The 26,755-nt window shown below is 49.9% G+C and overlaps 1 protein-coding gene across 3 annotated transcripts in view; it reads right to left on the bottom strand.

Moving 5' to 3' along the window:
* LOC140394299 (NEDD8-conjugating enzyme UBE2F-like) overlaps positions 1-26,755 on the bottom strand; it is a 571,886-nt gene that overhangs the window by 229,157 nt on the left and 315,974 nt on the right. For 2 of the 3 annotated variants that reach the window (XM_072481467.1, XM_072481484.1), the window contains exon 1: positions 21,285-21,449. The exons of the other annotated variant lie outside the window; for it this stretch is intronic. The gene's annotated coding sequence lies outside the window, so the exon portion shown is untranslated. Of the gene's footprint in view, positions 1-21,284; positions 21,450-26,755 lie in introns of those variants that run through there. 3 annotated transcript variants of the gene reach the window in all.

The following is a 26,755-nucleotide window of genomic DNA, read 5'->3' as shown; positions in this document are numbered from 1 at the left end:
AGCACTGATAAAGGCACCTCTTCCGTTCTCGCTGGCCCGATACTCCACAAGTCTGGTGGTGGTGGCGGCTCTGTGAATCTGGGGGCAGTGGAGGAGATATAAGAGAGTGGAGGGAGCATCGGTTTGGACCCCTATTTATAATAATCAGCGATTTGTACCGGGTAGGCTAGATAGTGGGTTCCGGAGTTGGCAAAGGGCAGGAATTAGAAGGTTGGGGGATCTATTTATAGATGTGAGCTTTTCCAGCTTGAAAGCCTTGGAGGATAAATTTGAATTGCCAGCAGGGAACGGGTTTAAGTATTTGCAGGTGCAAGACTTCCTGAGAAAACAGGTGCCGGCCTTACCGCTGTTGCTGCCACAGGGGATACAGGACAGAGTGGTCTCCAGTACCTGGGTGGGAGAGGGGAAGATTTCAGATATTTACCAGGAGCTTTCGGGGGCGGAGGAAACTCCGGTGGAGGAGCTGAAGGGCAAGTGGGAGGACGAGCTAGGAGGAGAGATAGAGGCGGGTCTACGGGCGGATTCCCTAAGCAGGGTTAATACCTCCTCATCATGTGCCAGGCTCAGCCTGATACAAAGGTAGTCCACCGGGCACACATGACAGCGGCTAGGATGAGCACGTTTTTCTGGGTAGAAGATAGGTGTGCGAGGTGCGCGGGAAGCCCAGCAAATCGCGTCCACATGTTTTGGGCATGCCCGAAGCTTAGAGGGTTTTGGCAGGGTTTTGCTAAAGCAATGTCCATGGTGCTAAAAACACGGGTGGCGCCGAGTCCAGAAGTAGTGATCTTTGAAGTGTCGGAAGAGCCGGGAGTTCAGGGGGCAAAAGAGGCTGACGTCTTGGCCTTTGCCTCCCTGGTAGCCCGGAGATATGGATCTTGTTAATGTGGAGGGACTCAAAGCCCCCGAGTGCAGAGACCTTGTTAGTGACATGGCTGGGTTTCTCAGTCTCGAGAAAATAAAGTTCGCTTTAAGAGGGTCAATGGTCAGGTTCACCCGGAGGTGGCAGCCGTTCGGCAACTTTCTCAGGGAAAATTAAAATGTCGGCAGATGCAGTGTTCCAAGGGGCCGGATTGTTGTTTTGGGGCAGCACGGTAGCCTTGTGGATAGCACAATTGCTTCACAGCTCCAGGGTCCCAGGTTCGATTCCAGCTTGGGTCACTGTCTGTGCGGAGTCTGCACATCCTCCCCGTGTGTGCGCGGGTTTCCTCCGGGTGCTCCGGTTTCCTCCCACAGTCCAAAGATGTGCGGGTTAGGTGGATTGGCCATGATAAATTGCCCTTAGTGTCCAAAATTGCCCTTAGTGTTGGGTGGGGTTACTGGGTTATGGGGATAGAGTGAAGGTGTGGGCTTGGGTAGGGTGCTCTTTCCAAGAGCCGGTGCAGACTCGATGGGCCGAATGGCCTCCTTCTGCACTGTAAATTCTATGAAATCTATGGTTGGGGTGTGTGACATTGAGATGGGTGGGGGGGGGGGGGGGGAGAAATGTTTATTATACCATGTTGATGTCATTGTCTGTTACTTTTTAAAAAAAATTCAAATACTTTAATTAAAATATTTTTTGAAAAAAAGCGAGTAGAGGACAACTAAAAAAGCAATAAGGGGGGAGAAGATGAAATACGAGTGTAAGTTAGCTAGTAATATAAGGGCTAATATAGGAATATATATGTAATATATTTGTAAGTAATATAATATAAGTAATATAGGGGCTGGTTTAGCGCAGTGGAACTGAATAGTTACTTTGCATCAGCCTTCATGGTGGAAGACACCTGGGATGCCAGAGTTCCAGGAGAATCGGGGGGGCCACAGGTGAGTGTAGTGGTCAGCACTAAGGAGAAGATTCTGGGGAAACTGAGAAGTCTGAAGGTGGATAAATCACCTGGACCGGATGGACTACATCCCAGGGTGCTGAAGGAGATAACTGAGGAGATTGTGGAGGGATTGGTGGTGATCTTTCAGGAATCACTGGAGGCAGGAAGGGTCCCAGAGAAGTGAAAAGTGGCTAATGTAACACCGCTGTTTAAGAAGGGAGGGAGACAGAAGAGGGGAAATTGTAGGCCGGTTAGCCTGATTTCAGCCATTGACAAGATTTCATTATTGAAGATGAGATCGTGGATTACTTGGAGGTGCACGATAAAATAGGACTGAGTCAGCACGGCTTCATCAAGGGAGGTCATTTTTTTTTTTTTTTTCATTTTTTTAAATTCTCCTCCTTTTTCACATTTTCTCCCACATTTACATCCATCAACAATAAACAATAATCAGCAAGATATGTCAGTCCCCATAATAACAACGATCCCATCTACCCACCAACCCCCAAACCTCAACCCGCATGTTTACATAAACAAATGGCAAAAAGGAATCAGGTATTACCTGTAGTCACCCTTAATCTTACACAGCTCCCCCCCCCCCCCCCCCCCCCCCAACCGCAGGTCTCCAGCTCCTCCTGTCCACTGCCTCTTGTAAAACTCCTCCTCCCAACCTCGGTTCCTTCCCCCCAACTTTCCACCCCGGCTAGATCACTCGAACCCTGTTCTGCCAGGCTCCGATGGCCGCAGCCCCTCCCCCCATCTCACTCCCGTTCACTGGCCGGCTTAAACCGGCCAGCGTGGAGGCCCCCGCCCGGGTCCCTTTCCCACTTGCCCGGCCCTAGGAAAGCCCAAAGATCCCCTTTTAGCACACAAACCCCGCATATCCACCTACACCCCAAAGAACTCTCATTTTGAGTGAAAGTCCCGTCCCTTCCCTTGTCCAAATATATACCACATTGGCTCCTTTAATCTCTACACCCGCGTGCAGTGATACAAAAAAGAAGAAAATACAGTCATGAGGTTACATCGGCACATGGCCATTCCTCAATTTGTCAGTTCTGCCACAGTCCTTCTGCTTTCGCAAACTCCTCCGCTGCTTCCGCCGTTCCAAAATAAAAGTCCCTGAGCGTGTAAGTCACCCTCAGCTTCGCTGGATATACAATGCCGCACCGCACCTTGCTAATGTACAGTGCCCTCTTCATCCGGTTGAAGGCAGCCCGCCTCCTTGCCAGCTCCGCCGTAAAGTCCTGGTATACACGTATACCAGCTCCAGCCCACTGCACCACCCGCTTCTGATGGCCCAGCTCAGGACCTTCTCCTTCACCCTGTACCTACGGAAGCACAGAGTCACTGCCCTTGGCGGCTCACTCGCCTTTGGTATAGGCCTCCACGACCGATGAGCCCGATCCAGTTCATATCGGGAGGGATCCTCCCCCTCCCCCAATAATTTTGCCAGCATCGCGGCAAAGTACTCAGTCGGCTTCGATCCTTCAACTCCTTCGGGCAGCACCACAATCCTCAAATTCTGTCGCCTGGATCTGTTTTCCAGGTCTTCCATTTTTCCTTGCAGATCCTTGTTAGTATCCATCACCTTCCGCATCTCTTTCCCCATCGAGGCAAGTTGATCACCGTGCTGCAATAACGTCTCCTCCACTTCCTTCAGCGCCTCCCCTTGCTCTCGCACCTCCGCCACTGCGCTCGCCACCTCTGTCCTCACCGGGGAAACCGCCTCCTCCACCAGCATACTCAAAACCTCCCTCATCTCCTTCCTCACCGTCTCCATGCATTTCGCAATCTGCGCCAACTGCTTTTCAAATTCCGCAGCCATCGCCTTAGTTATTTCTTCAGCCGTAAGCAGTGCGGCCTTCCCTGGTGCTCCAGCCTCCATTTTTCCTGGTGACCCCGCGGTGACCTTTCCACTCCCCGACGGACCTCCAGCTGCTTTTTTTCCGGCCGTTTTCTTGCTCACCCTCGACATTTTTCTTTGTTCCTTTTTTCCTCCTGTGTCTCCACTGTGCCTCCTCCGTGCCTTCTCCCTTCTTCTGCCGCCTCCGCGGACCCTGGGACCGGGCTTAAAGCCCCGAAAATGCCGTTGCCGACCGGGAGCCCTCCATTGTGCGGCCGCCTCCCGCCCGCCGTCCATCAAGGGAGGTCATGTCTGACAAATCTGATAGAATTCTTTGATGAGATAACAAGGAAGTTAGACAAAGGAGAACTAGTGGACGTGATTTATTTAATTTCCAAAAGGCCTTTGACAAGGTGCCGCATAAGAGACTGTTAAATAAGTTAAGAGCCCATGGTGTTAAGGGCAAGATCCTGGAATGGATAGAGGATTGGCTGACTGGCAGAAGGCAGAGTGTGGGGAGAAAGGGGTCTTTTTCAGGATAGCAGCAGGTGACTAGTGGTGTACCTCAGCGATCGGTGCTGGGACCACAACTTTTCACAATATACATTAACGATTTGGAAGAAGGCACTGTTGCTAAGTTTACAGGTGATACCAAGATATGTCGAGGGACAGGTAGTATCAGGCAGAAGGATTTGGACAGGTTAGGAGAGTGGGTAAAGAAGTGACAGATGGAATACAGTGTGGAAAAGTGTGAGGTTATGCACTTTGGAAGGAGAAATGGAAGCCTAGACTATTTTCTAAATGGGGAAATGCTTAGGAAATCAGAAGCACAAAGGATTTTGGGAGTCCTTGCTCACGATTCTCTTAAGGTTAACGTGCAAGTTCAGTCGGCAGTTAGGAAGGCAAATGCAATGTTAGCATTCATGTCGAGAGGGCTAGAATACAAGAGATGGGATATACTTCGGAGGCTGTATAAGGCTCTGGTCAGACCCCATTTGGAGTATTGTGAGCAGTTTTTGGCCCCGTATCAGAACACTTAAACTGTAATACTAATGGACGAATGGATTCCAGAAATACCCAAGGTCATTGAACGTTTCTTCATGACTAAACAATTGTTATGGTAAATGTCCATGCAGATTGAAGAGGCAGAGTCTTTGAAATGACATGAGAAAAAACTACTTCTAAGAGGATGAAGATCATAATGAATTTGAACGGATGCTCTGATCAACGTATAGTTGCAAACTCATTTAGTTTGTGCAGCATTAGTTTATGCACTTAAACAGCACAGAGTGTGCATGGTTAAATATTTTTTTATTCTTTCATGGGATGAGAGCGCCACTGACAAGTGACCCATTTATTGCTCATTCCTAATTGCCCTGGAGGTGGGGTGAGGCACCTTCTTGACCCGTTGCAGTCCATGTTGTGTAAGTACAGCTATAGTGCTGTTATGGAGGGAGTTCCAGGATTTTGACCCAGTGACAGCGAATGAACGGCGATATATTTCCAAGTCAGGATGGTGAGTGACTTTGAGCGGAACTTGCAGGTGATGGTCCGTCTATGTCTGTTGCCTTTGTCCTTCTGAATGATAGAGGGGGTCAGGGGGTTGGAAGATGCTGTCAAACAAGCTTTTTGTGAGTTGCTACAGTGCATCTTGTCGACGGTATTTACTGCTGCCGCTGTGTTCTGGTGGTGAAGGGAGTGAATGTTTAGGCTGTTGAATGTGGCACCAATCAAGCGAGTTGCATTGTCCTGGATGGCATTAAGCTTCAAATGTTGTTGGAACTGCATTCACCCAGGCAAGTGGAGAGTCAGGTGAATTACTCATTGCAGAATTCCCAGCTTTTGTATCCAGAGTATTTATTTGTCTGTTTCAGGTCAGACTCCAGTCAACGGTAATCCCTAGTATGTTGATTGTGGGGGAATTCAGCGATAGTAATGTTGTTGAATGTCATGGGGAGATGGTTAGATTCTGTCCTGTTGGAAATGGTCATTGTCTGGCACTTTTGTGGTGTGAATGTTACTTGCCAATTATCAGCCCAAGCCTGAATGTTATCCAGGTTTGTTGCTTAAGGGCACGGACAGCTTCAGGATCTGAGGAGTTGCGAACGGTGCTGAACATTGTACAATCATCAGTGATCATCCTTACTACTGACCTCATGATGGAAGGGTCATTAATGAAGCAGCTGAAGATGGTTGGGCCTAGGACACTACAGTGAGGAACTCCTGCAGTGATGTCCTGGGACTGAGATAATTAGCTCCAACAATAACCATTGCTTTAAGTTTGGTGATAACAACACCATGAAGTCACTCAAGAGTGGTAATTCCATGTACATTAGCTGGATTCAGCCATTTTGTAAGTACTGATGAAGTCCCTCGTGAGATACCAATACTGTTGAGTAAACCTTATGTGAAATAAAAGCACAAATGAAACTTGACATGGAGCACCACAAGGCAATTATTTTGGGGAAATTGGTTGATCTGCAGTTTACCAAGAACATTATTGTATCTCCTTAACAAAACCTGATGTTTCTCATCAGTGTTAGACAAGTATTAATGTAATCAGGTGATAAAGTTGAGGGAAAAACAAATCGTCTTAAAGGTGCAGAAAATTTATCTATTGAAATTATCAATAGAACTATATCCTGCAAAAATACATAGATGTAGTTGAAGTACATGAAGCTAATTGAAGAGTTTAGTGTGAAATCTGAAATTAAGTATTGAGGATAACCCCACATTCCTATTTTGCAAGCTTTCCATTGGCACATGGCTTTCACAAGGTGGTTGCCATGCATCAACGGTATGGAAGAAAGGCAGAAATATTTTCATCTTGCATTTTATTGACCTGGCTGTGAGATTTCATATTTCTACACAAATATAAGAAAGTTATTATTGATAAAATTATGGAAAAATGGACACCAGCAAAATGCCTGACTGGTGTTGGAGTGAGTTTGCTGATGAGCAATTCAGAGAGACAAGTGAAAACATGAATATCCAGGATCAAGAATGCAGTAGTCCGGAGTCCTTATAGCTATGATCTTTGTGAAAGTAATCGCACTGTAGTTGATGACATGGTGTGTAAAATTTTGACTGATTGGCCAGACTGTAAATCGTCAACCATCCTGTTGTGGACAGTTCACAAATTCCCTTCAAATGGTCGGTTCTTTGTGATAGTCCACCTGCTCTAGCGCTTTGCGTACAGGGAAACAGGCTTTTATCAAGGCTGAGGTATCAGAGCAGAGACACTGTGCTAGACCATCCAAGACAAGGTTCAATTCAAGAGATTTGATGAACTACACAGGAAATGCATTTCTGACACAGCAATCAAACTGATCAGGTTCATTCTTCATAATTAACCAGTTAATTATAAAATTTTACACTCTTAAGTAGCTAATAGCACCTTGTACCTTGAATTTTTGTTGTATTTTGAGGGATCCTGAAAACAGAACAATCAATTGAGGCTTCCAGTGGCGGCTACCAGTAATGTCGCACATGTGGTGGCTCCCGCTCGGGTCATTGGACCTTTTCCCCCGATTTGTTACCTGACTTGAGTTGAAAAATTGATGACAGAGGCAATTGTGAACTAAATTCCCACATCGGTGCATGGAGAGGAGGACTAGAAGTGCTCGTAAAGGCAGAAACAGAAGGACAGAGAAGGCTTGTGCTGAAGCTGAACTGGGGAGGAAATATGGCGGAGGACCGGACCTCTGGCTTGTCGACCCAGCTGTCAACAGAGCAGTTGATGCAAGCGATCCAGGAGGGCTTCGCCAAGCAGAAGCAGGACTGCTTGGACGCGATTAAAGAGGCAATTACGCAGCTGGAACTTAGATTGGATGCCAAGATCGGGCGATAGAGAATAGGCCCCGTCGTCAGAGCTTGAGGATCGTTGGGCTCCCGGAGGGGTCCGAAGGAGCAGACGCTGGGGCATACATAGCGGCCATGTTCGAGAAGCTGCTGGGGGATGGGGCACTCCCCCGACCCTTCGAGGTGGACAGACTCACAGAGTGCTTGCGAGGAAGTCGCGAATGGGAGACCCTCCCGAGAGCAATGATGGTGAGATTCTACAGATACCTGGATAAGGAGCACATTTTACAGTGGGCCAAGCAGACATGGAGCTGCAAATGGAACAACAGTATCCTGCGGATCTATCAAGATCTGATTGCGGAGGTGGCCTGGAGAAGAGCGGGGTTTAACCAGATCTGGTCGACCCTTTTCAAGAAAAAGGTGAAGTTCGGGCTGTTGTATCCGGCCCGCCACTGGGTCACACGAGGAGCAACATTGCTATTTTGAGTCGCCTGAGGAAGCGCTGGACTTCGCGAAAAGGAAAGGGCCGGTGAGAACTTTGAATTTTGCTGTAGGGTTTATGGGGGTAAAAAGTTTCTTGTTTCTTGCTTTTTTGGATGTTATTTGTTATGGCTGCATGGATCTGGGGCCAGCTGCAGAGTTGAGTAAGGTAAAGTTTGCGTTTTGCACTGTTGGGGGGATGGCTTGATCCATTTTTTATTATGTGTTCAACTTGGGGTTTTTAAAATCTCTGTCGGGCAATTGTGTTGTGTCTGTTTCTCATTTAAATAGGTATGCATGAGCAGGGGGGGACGAGGACGACACAACACTAGGTGGGAGATTGTCTGGCGCTAGGGGCGAGGGCCAACAAGTTAGCTGGGGCGGGCTAGCTTACAAAAGCGTTGTGGGGGGTGAGCAGATGTTAGGCTTATCAAAGGGGCTGATTTATATTGCGCTGTTACTGGGGGGGGGGGATATTCTGCAGACGAGGGAGGGAGTTTTGCTGAGGGACAGTGAGGCGGTTGGGGGCGGAGGCTGCCTGGGGGCAGGCCGGTGGAGGCGTGGGGCGCGGGCTGGCGACTGGCCCAAGAGCGGGGGTGGCTGATCAGCGAAGGGGGGGGGGGGTCGATGAGCCCCTCAACTAGACTGATCACCTGGAATGTAAGAGGGCTCAATGGGCCGGTCAAGAGGGCACGTGTGTTCGCGCATTTGAGAGGACTGAAGGCGGACGTGGTAATGCTGCAGGAGACGCACCTTAGAGTAGCTGACCAGAATAGGTTAAGGAAAGGTTGGGTCGGACAGGTTTTTCATTTGGGGACTGGACTCGAAGACCAGGGGGGGCACGATTCTGATCAACAAACGAGTGGTGTTTGAGGCGGGAAGAATAGTTTCGGGTGTGGGAGGCCGGTACATTATGGTCAGTGGGAAATTGGAGGGAGTGCAAGTGGTATTAGTAAATATGTATGCGTCAAATTGGGACGATGTAGAGTTTATAAAGAGGATGCTGGGGAAGATACCGGACCTGGATTCGCATAAACTGGTCATGGGAGGGGACTTTAACAGTTATTGACCCTGGTTTAGACCAGTCAAGCTCAAAAACGGGCAGGGTGCAAGCAATGGCTAAGGAGCTAAAAGGGTTCATGGAGCAGATGGGGGTGGTTGGACCCGTGGAGCTTTGGACAGCCGAGGGTGAAGGAGTTTTCTTTCTACTCACACGTGCATAAAGTGTACTCCCGGATTGATTTCTTTATTCTGAGCAGGGCTCTACTGACGGGGGTGGTGGACACGGGGTGCTCGCCGATCACAATCTCAGACCATGCCCCGCACTGGGTTGACCTACAGGTTAATAAAGTCAGTAACCAGCGCCCGCACTGGAGGTTAGACATGGGGCTTTTAGCGGACGAGGTGTGCCGGCGTTTGAGGAAACGTATTCAGAATTACCTGGAGGTCAATGACACGGGGGAAATTTCGGCAGGGGTGGTCTGGGAGCATTGAAGCGGTGGTTAGAGGGGAGCTGATCTCGATAGGGGCCCACAGGGAGAAGTAGACAGGACAGAGACAGACCGACTGGTAAAGGAGATACTACACGTCGACAGGAGGTATGCGGAGACCCCTGAGGAAGGACTTTTAAGGGAACGGCGGAGGCTACAGGCGGAATTCGGCTTGTTAGCCACAGGGAGGGCGGTGGAGCAGCTGAGAAAGGCGAGGGGGGCCATTTATGAGCATGGAGAGAAGGCCAGCAGAATGCTTGCACAGCAGCTTAGAAAGAGGGAGGCAGCCAGGGAGATAAGGAAAGTAAAGGATGGAGATGGGAACCTTGTGGGAGACTCAGCAGGGGTGAATAAGACATTTAAGGAGTTTTATAGTAGGCTGTATGGGTCGGAACCTCCACCGGGGCCAGAGGGGATGAGGCACTTCCTAGGGGGGCTGAATTTCCCAAAGGTAGACGGGGAGCTGGTAGAAGTGCTGAAGGCCCCAATCGGGATCGAAGAGATAGCGGAGGGGCTGAAGGCCATGCAGTCGGGTAAAGCCCCGGGCCGGATGGGTACCCAGCGGAAATTTATTAAAAGTTCGCTGGGATATTGGGGCTGCTGTTGATGAGGACACTCAATGAGGCAAGGGAGAGCTTCCCCCGACGATGTCACAGGCCATGATCTCGCTGATACTGAAGCGGGATAAGGATCCAGAGCTGTGTGGGTCCTCCAGGCCTATATCCCTATTGAATGTGGACGCCAAACTGTTGGCAAAAATGTTGTCCTCTAGGATTGAGGATTGTGTTCCGGATGTGATTGGGGAGGACCAGACGGGGTTCGTTAAGGGAATGCAGTTGGTATCCAATGTAAGAAGATTGCTAAATGCGATTATGATGCCCCCAGAAGGTAGGGAGGTGGAGGTAGTGGTCGCAATGGATGCAGAGAAGGCTTTTGATTGAGTAGAATGGGAATATCTGTGGGAGGTACTGGGATGGTTCGGATTTGGGCGAGGCTTTATTGACTGGGTCAGGTTGCTGTATCAGGCTCCTGTGGCGAGCGCACGGACGAATAAGACGACATCGGACTATTTTAGGCTACACCGGGGGACGAGACAAGGGTGCCCCCTCTCCCCACTGTTCTTCGCACTGGCAATTGCGCTGAGAGCCTCAAGGGGCTGGAAGGGATTGGTCGGTTTGGGGGGGGGGGGGGGGGGAAGGAGTGGAACACAGAGTCTCGCTTTACGCTGACGACGCTCCTGTATGTATCGACCCAACAGAGGGGATGGAAGAAATCATGAGGATTCGGGGGAATTTGGCCGGTTTTCGGGGTACAAACTAAATATGGGGAAAAGTGAGATGTTTGCGATCCAGGCAAGGGGACAGGAGAGACAATTGGGGAACTGCCGTTTAGAGTGGTAGGGAAAATTTTAGGTATCTAGGCATCCAAGTGGCGCGGGAATGGGAACGGTTGCACAAACTTAATCTGGCCCGTCTGGTGGACCAAATGAAGGATGATTTCCAGAGGTGGGACGTGTTCCCGTTGTCACTGACTGGGAGGGTTCAGACGGTGAAGATGATAGTCCTTCGAGGTTCCTGTTTGTGTTCCTGTGTCTCCCCATCTTTATTCCGCGGTCCTTTTTTAAACGGGTTAACAATGTTATCACGGGCTTTGTATGGGCGGGCAAGACCCCACGTGTCAAAAAGGGCATGATTGTGCGGAGCCAGGGAGCTGGCGCTGCCAAACTTCAGTAAGTATTATTGGGCGGCGAATATAGCTATGATCAGAAGTGGGTGGTGGGGGGAGGGTCGGCATGGGAGCGTATGGAGGCGGCATCATGCAAAGGCACCAGTCTGGGGGCATTGATCACGGCGCCTCTGCCGTTCCCGCCAGCACGGTATTCCACCAGCCCCGTGGTGGTGACAGCCCTGAGTCTGGGGACAATGGAGGAAGCATGTGGGAGCGGAGGGAGCATCTGTCTGGTCTCCAATCTGTAACAATCATCGGGAAAGATGGACGGGGGGTTTCGGAGATGGCAGAAGACAGGAATTGAGGATGGGGGATATGTTTATAGAAGGGAGCTTCCGTACCTTGAGGGAGCTGGAGGAGAAATTTGGATTGGCGAGGGGAAACAAATTTAGGTATCTGAAAGTGCAGGACTTCCTACGTAGACAGGTCTCAACCTTCCCGCTCCTACCACCAAGGGAGATTTAGGATAGGGTAGTCTCCAGAGTGTGGGTGGGAGAAGGAAAGGTCTCCGACATCTATAAGGAGCTCATGGGGACAGAGGACACACAGACTGAGGAGCTGAAGCACAAGTGGGAGGAGGTAGGAGAGAGATAGAGGATGGTCTCTGGGTGGAGGCGTTGAGTAGAGTCAACACGTCCATAACATGCGCCAGGCTCAGCCTGATACAGTTCAAGGTTATTCACCGGGCTCACATGACAGTGGCCCGGATGAGCAGGTTCTTTGGGGTAGAAGATAGGTGCGCAAGGTGTGCGGCGGGGGGGGGGGGGGGGGGGGGGGGGCGCAGCGAACCATGTCCACATGTTTTGGACATGCCCAAAGCTCAGGGGATTTTGGCAGGGGTTTGCAGACATCATGTCCACGGTATTAAAAACAAGGGTGACACCGAGTCTGGAGGTGGCGATTTTCGTGTGTTGGAAGATCCAGGAATCCAGGAGGAGTAAGAGGCAGATGTTATGGCCTTTGCTTCTCTGGTGGCCCGGAGGCAGATATTATTAGCTTGGCGGGACTCAAAGCCCCCGAAGTCAGAGGCCTGGCTATCTGACATGGCTAGCTTTCTCTGCTTGGAGAAAATCAAGTTCACCTTGAGAGGGTCACTGCTAGGGTTCGCCCGGAGGTGGCAACCGTGTGTCGACTTCTTTGCAGAAAATTAAACGTCAGCAGAAGGGGGGGGGGTTAGTTTAGATTAGAGTAGGGGATTAATAAAGGTGGGACCTGTAAGGGAGGAAGCAGGCTTTTTGCACTATATTTATAGACTTATGTATGTTGTTTATTTTGTCGTTGTTGTGAAACCAAAAATACCTCAATAAAATGTTTATTAAAAAAAAATAAAAGTGGGAGTAGAGGTTGTAGCTTGAATAGATCAGGTATTGAAACAATGAACAGAGGGCAGTCATGGAGCAGGAGACAGAACTGGAAGTAAAGGTCCTGGCGATTGTGAAGTTCTGGTGGCAGTTCTGGTGAAGGGTAACCTAATAAGAGGCAAAACAAAGGGAGTTAGATAGTTGTAGAGAGTTTGGAGTTTATTCTATGGTACCAGATAGGGATCATACCAATCAGCTTTGTTACAGAGGTAGATTGTACCGAAAAGTCCTTGTAAGTGAGATGGGGTCAAAGCAATGTTAGCAGCTAGGGGGTTTGAAGAAATTGGTGACATAGAGCATACAGTGCAGAAGGAGGCCATTCGGCCCATCGAGTCTGCACCGACCCACTTAAACCCTCACTTACACCCGATCCCCATAACCCAATAACCCCTCCTTACCTTTTTAGTCACTCAGGGCAATTTATCATGGCCAATCCACCTAACCTGCATGTCTTTGGACTGTGGGAGGAAACCGGAGCACCCGGAGGAAACCCACGCAGACACGGGGAGAACGTGCAGACTCCGCACAGCTAGTGACCCAGTGGGGAATCGATCCTGGGACCCTGGCGCTGTGAAGCCACAGTGCTATCCACTTGTGCTGCCCAGATAACACAGATGTTAAGAGTGGTTTTCATTAAAGAGAAGTTTTCCCACTGCTGGAGAAGTATTGAGACTGTAGATTATTGACATAAAAACTGCATTTCTGCAGAAATTCAAAGGGGAGGGTTTCTGAAACCATCTATAGAGGCAGCAGGTTCAGAAGGAAAACTATAGAAACTAAACAAATGCACTGATGGCTTGAGGGTGCATGTGTTTTTTAAAAATGAAATCTGTTCCACTGAAAATAGGTTGTGTTCAACTAAAAGCAGATGCTGCAAGGTTTTATTGGTTTCCAAGGGCATATCTTTCTGGCATCTTCATGATACATGTTGATTCCTTATGGGTGGGATTGTGGAATTGAGTAATGCCATTAATAAGATTATGGTAGAATTTAAAATTGGGAGTTAGGCTTGTGGGACTTTTTTTAAATATTGAAAGTGGGTCTAGTTTAACTTTAAATCAAAGTCCAATTTAGAGAATGAGATTGCCAACCAGATGACTTCCGGTTGCGGCTATGCAGAGCTAAGCCGCACATTTCGGCGGCTCCCGCTAGAACGGACTTTTGGGCTCTCCAGAGGAGCCCTAACGGAAATTTTTCGACGACTTCCCGTGTGGGAAGGTGAGAGCAGGGTCCCCCTTCCATAGCATATGGAGTGGACCAGAAGTGGAGCGGTCAAAAAAGCGGTTTTGGAGCAGCAAAAGAAGAGAGGGAGAAAAAACAAGATGGCGGAGGGCGGAGATCGAGCGGCATGGGGCCCAGAGCAGCAGGAGTTTCTCAGGCGCTGCGTGGAGGAGCTTAAGAAAGAGGTGCTGGCGCCACTGCTGACGGCGATCGAGGGGCTAAAGGAGACCCAGAAGGCCCATGGGGTAGAGATCCGGGAGGTGCGGGATAAAGCCGCAGAGAACGAGGACGAGATCTTGGGCCTGGCGGTGAAGATGGAGGCGCACGAGGCGCTGCACAAGAGGTGGGCGGAAAGATTTGAGGACCTGGAGAACAGGTTGAGGAGGAAGAATCTTCGGATTCTGGGTCTCCCTGAAGGGGTGGAGGGGGCCGATGCCGGAACATATGTGAGCACGATGCTCAATTCGCTGATGGGTGCGGAGGCCTCTCCGAGTCCCCTGGAGCTGGATGGGGCTCATCGGGTCCTGGCGAGGAGACCCAAGACCGGCGAGCCGTCAAGGGCGGTAGTGGTGAGGTTTCATCATTTCGTGGACAGAGAGAGTGTCTTGAGATGGGCCAAGAAAGAGCGGACCAGCAGGTGGGAGAATACGGTGATCCGAATCTATCAGGGCTGGAGTACGGAGGTGGCAAAGAAGAGAGCTGGTTTCAATCGGGCCAAGGCGGTGCTGCATAGGAAGGGGGTGAGATTCGGAATGCTGCAGCCAGCGCGATTGTGGGTCACATTTCAGGATCGACATCACTACTTTGAAACGCCTGAAGAGGCTTGGACCTTTATACAAACTGAAAAGTTGGACTCAAACTGAGGGTCTGTGGTTGTGGGGGGGGGTGGGGGGGGGGGGAATGTCGGCTGTATACAGGGTTTTAACTATGCGTAGGGAATGTTCCACGGGTTGGGCGATGGATGGGGATGGGGGAAGAGATCTGATGGCGCCGGTGCTGTAGGGAGGGGAGGCCCGGGAATGGGGGAATTGGGATAAGGCCGCAACAGGAGCTGCGCCAGAGGGGGCGGGGCTGGCTCAGGAAAGCACGGGCTTTTTCCCGCGCTTGGGAAGGACGGGGGGGGAGGGAGATGGAGGAGCGCACACTGATTGCTGGGAAGGAGGAGGAGGGGGGATTTCCACACCGGGGAGGGGGGGGGGTTTCAATGGGACGGCGGGGGAGGCCGGGGTCAGCAGGTGTCAGCTGACTTACGGGAGTGTTATAGGGGGAGCAAAAGAGCTAGATATGGATCTAGCGGGGGGAGGGGGAAATAGGGTTGCTGCTGCATTGGCCGAGGGGGAACTGAAAACAGAAGAGGTGGTCGGGGCGGGGGTCCCCTGTCTGGGGGACTGGAGGGTGCGGGAGGCGCGGGCATGGGACTGGCCTAGAAAAGGAGATGGCTAGTCGGCGCGGGGGGGGGGGGAGGAGAGCCCCCCAATCCGGCTGATAACGTGGAATGTGAGGGGCCTGAATGGGCCGGTTAAGAGGGCCCGAGTGTTCGCGCACTGAAAGGGAGACGTGGTCATGCTTCAGGAGACACATTTGAAGATGGCAGACCAGGTCAGGTTAAGAAAGGGATGGGTAGGACAGGTATTCCATTCGGGGCTGGATGCAAAGAATAGAGGGGTGGCAATACTGGTGGGGAAGCGGGTGTCGTTTGAGGCCAAGAATATAGTAGTGGACAATGGAGGTCGAAACGTGATGGTGAGCGGTAGGCTGCAGGGTAAATGTATACGCCCCGAACTGGGACGATGCTGGATTTATGAAGCGTATGTTGGGGCGCATTCCGGACCTGGAGGTAGGAAGCTTGATAATGGGGGGGGGGGGGACCAACGCCCGCTGTGGCATCTAGATGTGGGATTACTGGCAGATGAGGTGTGCGGGAGGGTACGGGGGTGCATTGAAAGGTATTTGGAGACCAATGACAACGGGGAGATGCAGGTGGGGGTAGTATGGGAGGCGCTGAAGGCGGAGGTCAGGGGAGAGCTAATCTCCATCAGGGCTCACAGGGAGAAGAGGGCAGGGAAAGGGAGAGGTTAGTGGGGGAGATCCTGAGGGTGGACAGGAGATAGGCAGAGGCCCCTGAAGAGGGACTACTTAGGGAGCGGCGAAGTCTCCAGACGGAATTCGACCTGTTGACCACAGGGAAGGCAGAGGCACAGTGGAGGAAAGCACAGGGGGCGACATACGAGTATGGGGAGAAGGCGAGCCGGATGCTGGCACATCAGCTCCGTAAGAGGATGGCAGCGAGGGAGATAGGTGGAGTCAAGGATGGCAGGGGAACTACGGTGCGGAGAAAGTAAATGAGGCATTTAAGGCCTTTTATGAGGAGCTGTACAGATCTCAGCCCCCAGCGGGGGAAGAGCGAATGCGACGATTTCTGGATCAACTGAGGTTCCCGAGGGTGGAGGAGCAGGAGGTGGCTGGTTTGGGGGCGCCAATTGGGTTGGTGGAGCTGATTAAAGGACTGGGGAGCATGCAGGCGGGGAAGGCCCCGGGGCCAGATGGGTTCCTGGTTGAGTTTTACAGGAAGTATGCGGACCTGCTAGCCCCGTTGCTGGTGAGGACTTTCAATGAGGCAAGGGAGGGGGGGGACCCTGCCCCCGACAATGTCCGGGACGATGATTTCTCTGATCCTGAAGCGGGACAAGGACCCACTGCAATGCGGGTCGTATAGGCCTATTTCACTCCTTACTGTGGACGCTAAGTTGCTGGCAAAAGTGCTGGCTACGAGGATTGAGGACTGTGTCTCGGGGGTGATTCACGAGGACCAGACGGGATTTGTAAAGGGCAGGCAGCTAAACACCAATGTGCAGAGGCTCCTGAACGTGATTATGATGCCATCGGTGGAGGGAGAGGCGAAGATAGTGGCAGCTATGGAGGCGGAGAAGGCCTTTGTCCGAGTGGAGTGGGAGTATCTCTGGGAAGTGCTGCGGAGGTTTGGGTTTGGGGATTATCAGTTGGGTTAAGCTCCTATATAGAGCCCCGGTGGCGAGTGTGGTTACGAATCGGCGGAGGTCGGAGTATTTTCGGCTGTATCGAGGGACGAGGCAGGGGTGCCCCCTGTCCCTTGCATTAGCAATTGAGCCTTTGGTCATGGCGTTAAGGGAGTCCAGGAAATGGAGGGGGTTGGTCCGAGGGGGAGAGGAGCATCGGGTGTTGCTGTATGCAGACGACCTGTTGCTGTATGTGGCAGATCCAGTGGAGGGGATGGTGGAGGTCATGCAGATCCTTAGGGAATTTGGGGACTTCTCGGGCTATAAGCTCAATGTGGGAAAGAGTGAGCTCTTTGTGATCCATCCGGGGGACCAGGGAAGAGGGATAGACGACCTACCGTTGAGGAGGGCAGAAAGGAGCTTTCGGTACTTGGGGATCCAGGTAGCGAGGAGTTGGGGGGCCCTGCACAAACTTAATTTGACGTGGCTGGTGGAGCAGATGGAGGTCTTCAAACGATGGGATGTGTTGCCAATCTCGCTAGCGGGCAGGGTACAGTCGATTAAAACGATGGTCCTCCCGAGGTTTATTTTTGTGTTCCAGTGCCTTCCTATTATGATTACCAAGGCCTTTTTTAAGCGGGTAGTAGGAGCATCATGGGCTTTGTGTGGGCAAACAAGACCCCGAGGGTAAAAAGGGGGTTTCTGGAGCGTAGTAGGGACAGAGGAGGGCTGGCGTTGCCGAATCTGGGTGGCTACTATTGGGCAGCCAACGTGGCGATGATCCGTAAGTGGGTGAAGGAGGGAGAGGGGGCGGCATGGAAGAGGCTGGAGATGGCGTCCTGCAAAGGAACGAGCCTGAGGGCACTGGTGACGGCACCGATGCCGCTCTCGCCAACAAGGTACACCACGAGTCCGGTGGTGGCGGCAACGCTAAAGATCTGGGGGCAGTGGAGACGACACAGGGGTGAGATGGGAGCCTCGGTGTGGTCCCCGATTAGAGATAACCATCGGTTTGTCCCAGGAAGGATGGACGGGGGGGTTTCAGAGCTGGCATCGGGCAGGGATCAGAAGGATGGGGGACCTGTTTATAGATGGGACGTTTGCGAGCCTGGGGGCGCTGGAGGAGAAGTTTGGGCTACCCCCGGGAAATGCGTTCAGGTACATGCAGGTGAGGGCATTTGTGAGGTGACAGGTGAGGGAATTCCCGTTGCCCCCGGCACAGGGGCTCAGGACAGGGTGATTTTGGGTGTATGGGTCGGAGAGGGCAAGATTTCGGCGATATATCAGGAGATGAAAGAGGAGGAGGCGGCTTTGGTAGAGGAGCTGAAGGGCAAATGGGAAGAGGAGTTGGGGGAGGAGATTGAAGAGGGTCTTTGGGCGGATGCCCCGAGTAGGGTTAATTCCTCTTCCTCGTGTGCCAGGCTTAGCCTGATACAGTTTAAGGTTATTCACAGAGCGCATATGACAGGGGCGAGGCTGAATTGGTTCTTTGGGGTGGAGGACAGATGTGGGAGGTGCTCAGGAAGCCCGGCGAATCACGCCCATATGTTCTGGTCGTGCCCGGCACTGAATGGGTTCTGGAGGGGTTTTGTGAGGACTATGTCTAAGGTGGTGAAAGTCCAGGTCAAGCCAAGTTGGGGGCTGGCAATATTTGGGGTGGCGGATGAGCCGGGAGTGCAGGAGGCGAAAGAGGCCGGTATTTTGGCCTTTGCGTCCTGGTAGCCCGGCGGAGGATCTTGCTATTATGGAAAGACGCGAAGCCCCCCAGTGTGGAAGCCTGGATAAATGACATGGCAGGGTTCATCAAGCTGGAGAGGATAAAGTTTGCCTTGAGAGGGTCTGCGCAGGGGTTCTTCAGACGGTGGCAACTGTTCCTAGACTATCTCGCAGAGCGGTAGAAGGAGGTCGGTCAGCAGCAGCATCAACCGAGGGAGGGAGGGGGGCGTTGTCTCTTTCGGGGGGGGGGGGGGGGGGGGGGGGGGGGGGGTAATCGGGGTGGGCGGGTAAGAGGGTTTTCCTAGGGGCACTTGAAAAAGAACATAAACATATGGGAGAGTCAATGTGTGCGGGAGGAACCCATTGTACAAGTTCTGTATTATGTTGGATTGATATGTTTATGTACTGTTCTGTTCCTTCTCTTTTTCTTTTCTGTTACGGTGGGGGGGGGGTTAATTGGTCGAAACTTTTTGTTGGAAAAACTTTGAATAAACATTTTTTTTATTAAAGAGATTGCCAACCCAGTTTGTTGCAATGGTTCATCGTATCTCAAGAAGAGACAGAGAAATTATCAAGCTTGATTGGTCAGCTGAACTCCCGATGCACTCAGACTTGATCAGATGCTAGTTTTGAGGTCATAGAATCATAGAAGTTACAGTGCAGAAGGAGGCCATTCGGCCCATCGAGTCTGCACCGGCTCTTGGAAAGAGCACCCTACCCAAGGTCTACACCTCCATTCTATCCCCATAACCCAGTAACCCCACCCAACACTAAGGGCAATTTTGGACACTAAGGGCAATTTAGCATGGCCAATCCACTTAACCCGCACATCTTTGGACTGTGGGAGGAAACCGGAGCACCCGGAGGAAACCCACGCACACACGGGGAGGATGTGCAGACTCCGCACAGACAGTGACCCAAGCCGGAATCGAACCTGAGACCCTGGAGCTGTGAAGCATTTGTGCTATCCACAATGCTACCGTGCTGCCCAAAGGTGTTAGAATTAAGTACGTTGATGAAAAAATAGAAATATGTTTTAAGGACAAATAATTAAGAAAACTAAATTTGGAAAAAATGTGTAACTTCCTACCCTTAAATGACCATCAGATCACTCAGCTGTTTTTTTTTGTGATGCTTTACCTCCTGATGGGCATTCAAGTGTAACTGGCAGTTCTTATGAATCGGAAATGTTGTTCTTTACCTTGGGAAGCTAAGAAAATAAAATGAGTCCTTAAAGTACTCTGGCTGCTGAAACACTGGCTCATGTAGAGGCAGTGTAAATGTGATTCTATTTGACCGTTTTGAAAGTGATATCCTTGGTAATGAAGATAGTGCATCAACTGTGGTATAATGTACTGTGAAAAATGAGTGCTTAAGATTACAGATTGACACTGCTGGCTTGAGAGAAAGCAATCGCTGAAATTAAATGGGTAGATTAAAGTAATCAACTTGCAGTTTTTTTACTAAAAGCGCATGTAGAAAAATGGTAGAAATCATCTCACAATGTAATGCTTTGAACAGAGTATGAAGGTCTTTATATGTGCACCAAAATTAAATTAAAACTCGGCCTTTTTTTAAAAAAAAAGAAAAACATAGGTAGTTATTTGTGGGGACTGGTGATTATCCTCTGTTCATACATAGGACTCGGCTAAAAGAGGAATTGTTGGTTAGAGGTGCATGATACACACTGTACCTCTGTCAATAAACACTTGGCAGTGTATAAAGACTAGACTCCAGCGTTCTATCCTTCACTGCCTGGCTCTCGGGTTTTAACACTCAATAACACACCGTGATATCCCGCCAAGATTCTAATCAAAACCAAAGCACTGATGGAACTTGTAGTGTAAAAAGAAACAGCACCGACAGTGTTTGCGGTGCACCACGACAGACTTGTAAATTACCAAGCTACAATGAGAATGAACACCAAATCACTACCAATACTGTCACTACATTCAGCAGAAGACCAAACAGCAAAGTACAATACTTAAATAAAAAATTGCAATAAATCCCTTTTTCCATCTAGGGCACATGCCCTGAAGTTCACACTACAATCAGAAAACACCATATCACAGAGCCAGTGACCCAGATTCGAATCTCGGCTTGGGTCACTGCCTGTGTAGAGTCTACATGTTCTCCCCGTGTCGGCATGGATTTCCTCCGGGTGCTCTGGTTTCCTCCTACAAGTCCCGAAAGATGTGCTTGTTAGGTGAATGCGACATTCTGAATTCTCCCTCTGTGCACTTCGGAGTGTGGCGACGAGGGGATTTCCACAGTAACTTCATTGCAATGTTAATGTAAGCCTACTTGTGACACTAAAAAGATTATTGCCCCGTATCCTATCATAACACCCTTGATCTAGAATCCCCCCACCCCCATTCCAGACAGAGGAATCATCATCCATGCATCCAGTCTGTCCAACCCCGGTCAGAATTTTATATATTTCAATGCGATGCCGCTCCTTCATCCAAATTCCAGATGTGTCACACCCGCCCCTCACAAAATGCTGCGGACTGTAGACACCATCCTCACCAACGTGTCAATTTCCTGCCCGGGAGCCGGTGGGTTAAAACCCCACCCTGGAGTCGAGCTGGTGATCCTACTGACGCTCCAGGAGAGTGCTGCACTGTCGGAGGTGCCAACTTTCTGAGTGAGACGGTAAACCCCCCCCGCCCGCCCGCCCGAAGAGCAAATAGTTATCCCTCAATCAGCATCACAAAAAGCACAGGTTATCCAGGTCACCGTCTCACGGCTTCCGTGCCGTGCCCTCCTTCCCACACTTTACGGCAGCGGGCCCGCACTCTTTTAGCTCAAATTATTTCCGGGAGCGGAGAGCCGTGGTGAAGCTAGATGGTCCTTACCTCTGCTCTCTCTCTCTGCCGCTGACAGCGCCGAGCGCTCCCGCACCATTCCCGGTGGCCGCCTGGCGGCTGCCCCGTTTCTCTCTCTCCCCTCCACCCCCGCCGCCGGCTCCGGCCGCGCCGACAGGCCGCTCCCGGAAATCTCCCCCCCCGGTCCCACCGCTAAACGCCTCCGCCACTTCCGGCTCCGCCGTCTTTCTTCGTCCCGCCGCTCGGCGATCCGGGAACAACAGGCCCCATCAGGCAGCGGTACCACCGGCGTCGAGTGAAAACAATGGGCTGGAGGCCCTCGCGCCGGGCGGGAAGCTGCTGGAAGATGAGGGTAAATGGGCTGTTTGCCAAACTTCTGGGGGATTATCCCCTCAGCCCATGTCGGTGTTTTTAGCCTCTTAACATGGCGGCCGAGTGGTTATGTCACTGGGTTTAGTGACCCAGAGACCCCAGGGGAAGGGGGTGTTTAAATCCTACCACGGCCACCTCCAAATTCCATTCACAAACCTGGAATAGTATCTTAAAATTGTTCTTTCATCGCCAGCACTTGTTACCCATCCCTAATTGCCCCTTGAATTGAACTGTGCTGGGCCATTCCAGGGGATGATTCAGAGCCAACTACATCACTGGGAGACCCGTGTCGGCCAGACCGGGTGAGGACAGCAGATTTCCCTCCCTGAAAGGGGCATGGGTAAACCAGCTGGGGGTTTTGTGACAAATTGAGGCTTTTTTTCAATGTCTGAGAATCATAGAATTTACAGTGGAGAAGGAGGCCATTCTGCCCATCGAGTCTGTCTATCTAGATAGAGACCGATCTTAAATCCCAGATGTATTTTATTTATTGAATTGAAGCCACCGGTTTGCGTCGGTGGTGGAGTGAATGATTGTGGAAGGGGAGCCAAATCAAGGGTGGGGGGGTGGGGTGCTGTTTTGTTCTTGAGGGTGTCGAGCTTCTTCAGTATTGGTGGAGCTGCACTCATCTGGGCAAGTGGGGAATATTCCATCACCATCCTGGACTTGTGCCTTGTCGATCGTGCGCCGGCTTCAGGGAATTAGAAAATTTCAAAATTTAGTCACATAATGGGCAAAAATGTGAGTGAAGGTTGATGCAGTTAGGGTCTAATAAGAGTAAAGAAGTAATTCAACCTTTCTTACTCAATGACGAGAGAAAGTCCTGTACAAAATGTATGGCCACAAAATTGGGTTTGTAACACCCGCAGGTGTCGGTGCTGTGGCAGCCCCAAAGCCCAAAAATTGACCTGTCTACCCTTCTAGCCATTTCTGGCATGTTCCAGTCTGGGAAGGACACTAATGCATGTATGTCCTGCCTGAAGCACCAGGAGCCATCAATCATAAATAATAATAAAAACAAAATGCTGGGAAAACCAGCAGGTCTGGCAGTACCTGTGGGAGCGTAATAGAGTTAACTTTTCAGGTTCATTTGACTTTTCTTTAGTTGTACAGGCTTATTTGATGCATGTTCTTCAAACTTCAACTGTGCTGCCAAACACTCACAACCGAACATGTTGAGCTTCTCCCAAGCCCCACCCGCTCCACTGCTTTAAAGGACAAGGAGGTTAATTTGTGGGTGATGTGCTATTGACTTATCCCTGGCAAAATTTTGTGTAAGTGCTGTGACTCATTTTATTGCATTTATTTTGGGTGCATTGCTGCATCTGTTCAGGAAGATTTGCTCACCTGTACACACTCGCATCTACAAAGGTTAGGGAGGGAGGGTGGCAGTCGTAGTTGCAGTGTCTCTGGGTCTGAATCTTAAGGCATTCTGACATTTGGTGTCTTTGCACTTCGAAGAAGAACCAGATGGCTGCTTGGAGATGAGGGATACTCCTCCTCCCATTACTGCCCCCACATTGCGCAGACAATGATTATAATGGAAGCCATGCAGCCATAAGAAACATCAAGGAGCAGACATCATCATGCTAAAGGAACAATCATGATGCCTGTACTGCTCTGGGTACGTCCCCCGGTACACGTCAGAACATATGTCCAATTTCACAGTAGTCTGCTGCATCCTCCACAGCATTGCATCATGAGGATGGGGACTTTGCCACCAGGGCAGCCAGAGACCACCTTGGGGGGTGGGGGAGGAAGAAGCACAGAGGATGCATCTGGGATCCTTTCGCTCCAGGAGGGGTGGTGTCTGAAAACCCTGCTCGGACTCCACCCCACCTCACCAGCATGGCTGCACATAGAACATAGAACATAGAACAATACAGTGCAGTACAGGCCCTTCGGCCCACGATGTTGCACAGAAACAAAAGCCATCTAACCTACACATTGCCATATTGATGGAATGCCCCATTTCTGCATCCATTTGGCCAAGTTCCTGCAATAAAAGCCACCAGCAATAACCTTTCATTGCATCTTCATCCAACAACATGGGTAGCACAGTTGCTTCACAGCTCCAGGTTCCCAAGCTCGATTCCCGGCTTGGGCGACTGTCTGTGCGGAGTCTGCACGTTCTCCCAGTGTCTGCGTGGGTTTCCTCCCACAGTCCAAAGATGTGCAGGTTAGGTGGATTGGCTATGCTAAATTGCCCTTAGTGTCCCAAAAAAAGTTTAGTTGGGGTTACTGGGTTACTGGGTGATAGATTGGAAGTGTGGGCTTAAGTGGGGTGCTCTTTCCAACGGCCGGTGCAGACTCAATGGGCCAAATGGCCTCCTTCTGCACTGTAAATTCTATGATTATTCCGAACAGTCAGTGCAGTGCCGTTTCAGAGTGGCACTTAAATTAAATTTGAAGCCCAACTGAAATATATGTGGCCTTACGTGATGCTTGGCCCCTTGCTGAGCGTGTAGCCAGTCAGCAACACGTGTCACACTCAGTTACACACTACAATCGGGAAAGTGAGGCAGCAACACAAAGTTTGAGAGACTGTATGTGGGCAGATCGCAAAGCACCATTCCATACCTGAAAACAGAAGCAGATGCATTTTTGCCCAGAGATGTTTTTCTAGATTTATAAAATAAGTTACAAGTAAAGATAAAATACAAATACTAGACTTACGGTAGTGAAGTAAGACTTCTGAGCTCTGAGAATATTCTATATTCTAAGATAAAAGCAAATTACTGCAGATGCTGGACTCTGAAACAAAACAGAAAATGCTGACAGCATCTGTGGAGAGATAACAGAGGTAATGTTTTGAGTCTGGACGACTCTTTGTCAAGTCTGCATTCTATTTGATTCTCTTTTGTGAATCTGGCATTTATTCTAAGCCTCCTTTCATGGTTTCATTTTAATGTATTTGGTCATTCGTTCTAACTTTGGATGACTTTACTTCGTAATGTGTCAGTCTGTACCCGAAACATCTCGTCTTTTTGACTGTTTTACCAGCCAGTCTTTGATACCAATCCACCTGGGCCAACTCCAAAATTATCCTTCTGGTTAGATACATTCACCTTGGATTGTTCCTTGTCCTTCTCCATAACCACTCCAAACCTGATTATATCGTGATCACTGTTCCCCAAACGCTCCCCAAAGAAATGTGTCCCACCTCCCCGACTTCAGGCCCAGAAGTGGATCCAGCACTGCCTCCTCCCACATTGGGCATAAAATATGCTAATCCAGAAAGTTCTCCTGTACACATTTTAGGAAGTTTGCTCCCCTGCCCTTGACACTTATCATATATTACAATAATTAAAGTTGCCCCCAGCTATCAGTGCTCGATTGCATTTACATTTTTGTAAAATGTGTTTGCAGATTTGCTCCTCCATCTCCTTGCCACTAGTTGGTGGCCTATATTTTGCAGCCAACAATGGAACAACTTCTATTCTCGAGTATACAAATATGAACACGCAAAATAAAAGGCCATTCAGCCCCTCGAGCCTGCACCGCCATTCGATAAGATCATGGCTGATTTGTTTGGGAGTACAGAACTTTACTTTTACTGAGGGGAAAAGAAAAAAAGAGATCCTATCAAAGCTTTTCATGTCGCACTTATCAGGGCAGCGCGCAAGTATTTTCCAATTATAATGGCGGAACCTTTCCCCTGTCACAGTTTGTTGATGTAATAGGAAGCCTCTTTTTTTCAGCAATACTTCTATTCTGCTCCACATCGCGAGCTAGATATATTCTGTCTTTCAAGCCCTCTCCAGTGCTGCAAAAGCATTTCTGATCAATTACTCCACTCCATCTTATTTTCTTTCTTTCCTGAATATTTTGTAGCCAGGAATACAAAGTTCCCAATCCTACTGTTGTTTGAGCCTGGCCTCCCATTGATAGCATTATATCGTATTGCCACATGGAATTCGGTGCCTGCAGCTCACCAGTAATTATCTTTTCTGGGGAATACTGTGCCTGTCTACTTCATGGGGTATGCTGAACATTTTTTTGTTCTCTCTCCTCCCACATATTACTCTGTGCTGGTGCTGCTTTCTGCTCTCTGATCCTCAAATGAGGATGTACAGGAAAATGTACAGCAAAGGAAAGTGTGAGAGGGTGAGCGAGTACAATTAAGCACAGCAAGAAGCCAGCTAGCTTGCTGAAGGCAGTGTGGTGGTGCAGGGCTGACACCACCATCTGGTGGCGGGACAAGACTATGCGCTTGATCTTTTTAGTCTCCCTGCCAAGGACGAACTATCTCTGCTTAGCTTCCAAGGACAGCCTGGAATTTCTATCAGACATTTTTTTTTGCTTTTTAAAATTGAAATCATTCAACATTAGACATGGCATGTTGGCACAGTGGTAAGCCTGTTGCTTCACAGCGCCAGGGTCCCAGGTTCAATTCCTAGCTTGGGTCACTGTGCAGAGTCTGCACGTTGCCCCGTGTCTGTGTGGGTTTCCTCCGGGTGCTCCAGTTTCCTCCGCTTTTCACAGTAACTTCATTGCAGTGTTAATGTCAGCCTACTTGTGACAATAATAAAGAATATTATAATTATAATTACATTTACAACTGTTTGCATAGTGCGATGAAATGTTCACATTATTTTTCCAGCTGTTTAGCACAAAAATGAAAATCATTAACAACATTGGTGTTAATCTGTAGTATCGTACAACCATCCTTTTAATTATTAGCTACCAAATTAAATTATTCTTAGGACATGTATGAATCTATTGAATGGCTTAACAAATACCATTATTAAATTCCTTTTAGAATAATCAATCCACAGTCCTGGAGGAAATCTCAAAAATAACAAAGGTCAAAGAGTTTTCTTTATTTTGTAGGATGTGAGCGTCGTTGGCTGAGCAGGTGGTGGTGAGCCGCCTCCTTGACCAGCTGCAGTGCCCGAGGTATAGGTACACCCATGGGTACCAATTCATTCCACTCTACATTAGGAGGGTGAAAGGAACATTAGGTAATACTGACAGTTAGAGCAGCACGGTGACGCAGTGGGTTAGCCCTGCTGCCTCAGGGTGCCGAGGTCCCAGATTCGATCCCGGCTCTGGGTCACTGTCCGTGTGGAGTTTGCACATTCTCCCCATGCTTGTGTGGGTTTTGCCCCCACAACCCAAAGATGTGC

This window comes from Scyliorhinus torazame, chromosome 2 (genome assembly GCF_047496885.1).
Source record: "Scyliorhinus torazame isolate Kashiwa2021f chromosome 2, sScyTor2.1, whole genome shotgun sequence".
Classification (NCBI taxonomy): Eukaryota; Metazoa; Chordata; class Chondrichthyes; order Carcharhiniformes; family Scyliorhinidae; genus Scyliorhinus; species Scyliorhinus torazame.
This window is presented reverse-complemented; position numbering and strand designations above follow the sequence as displayed.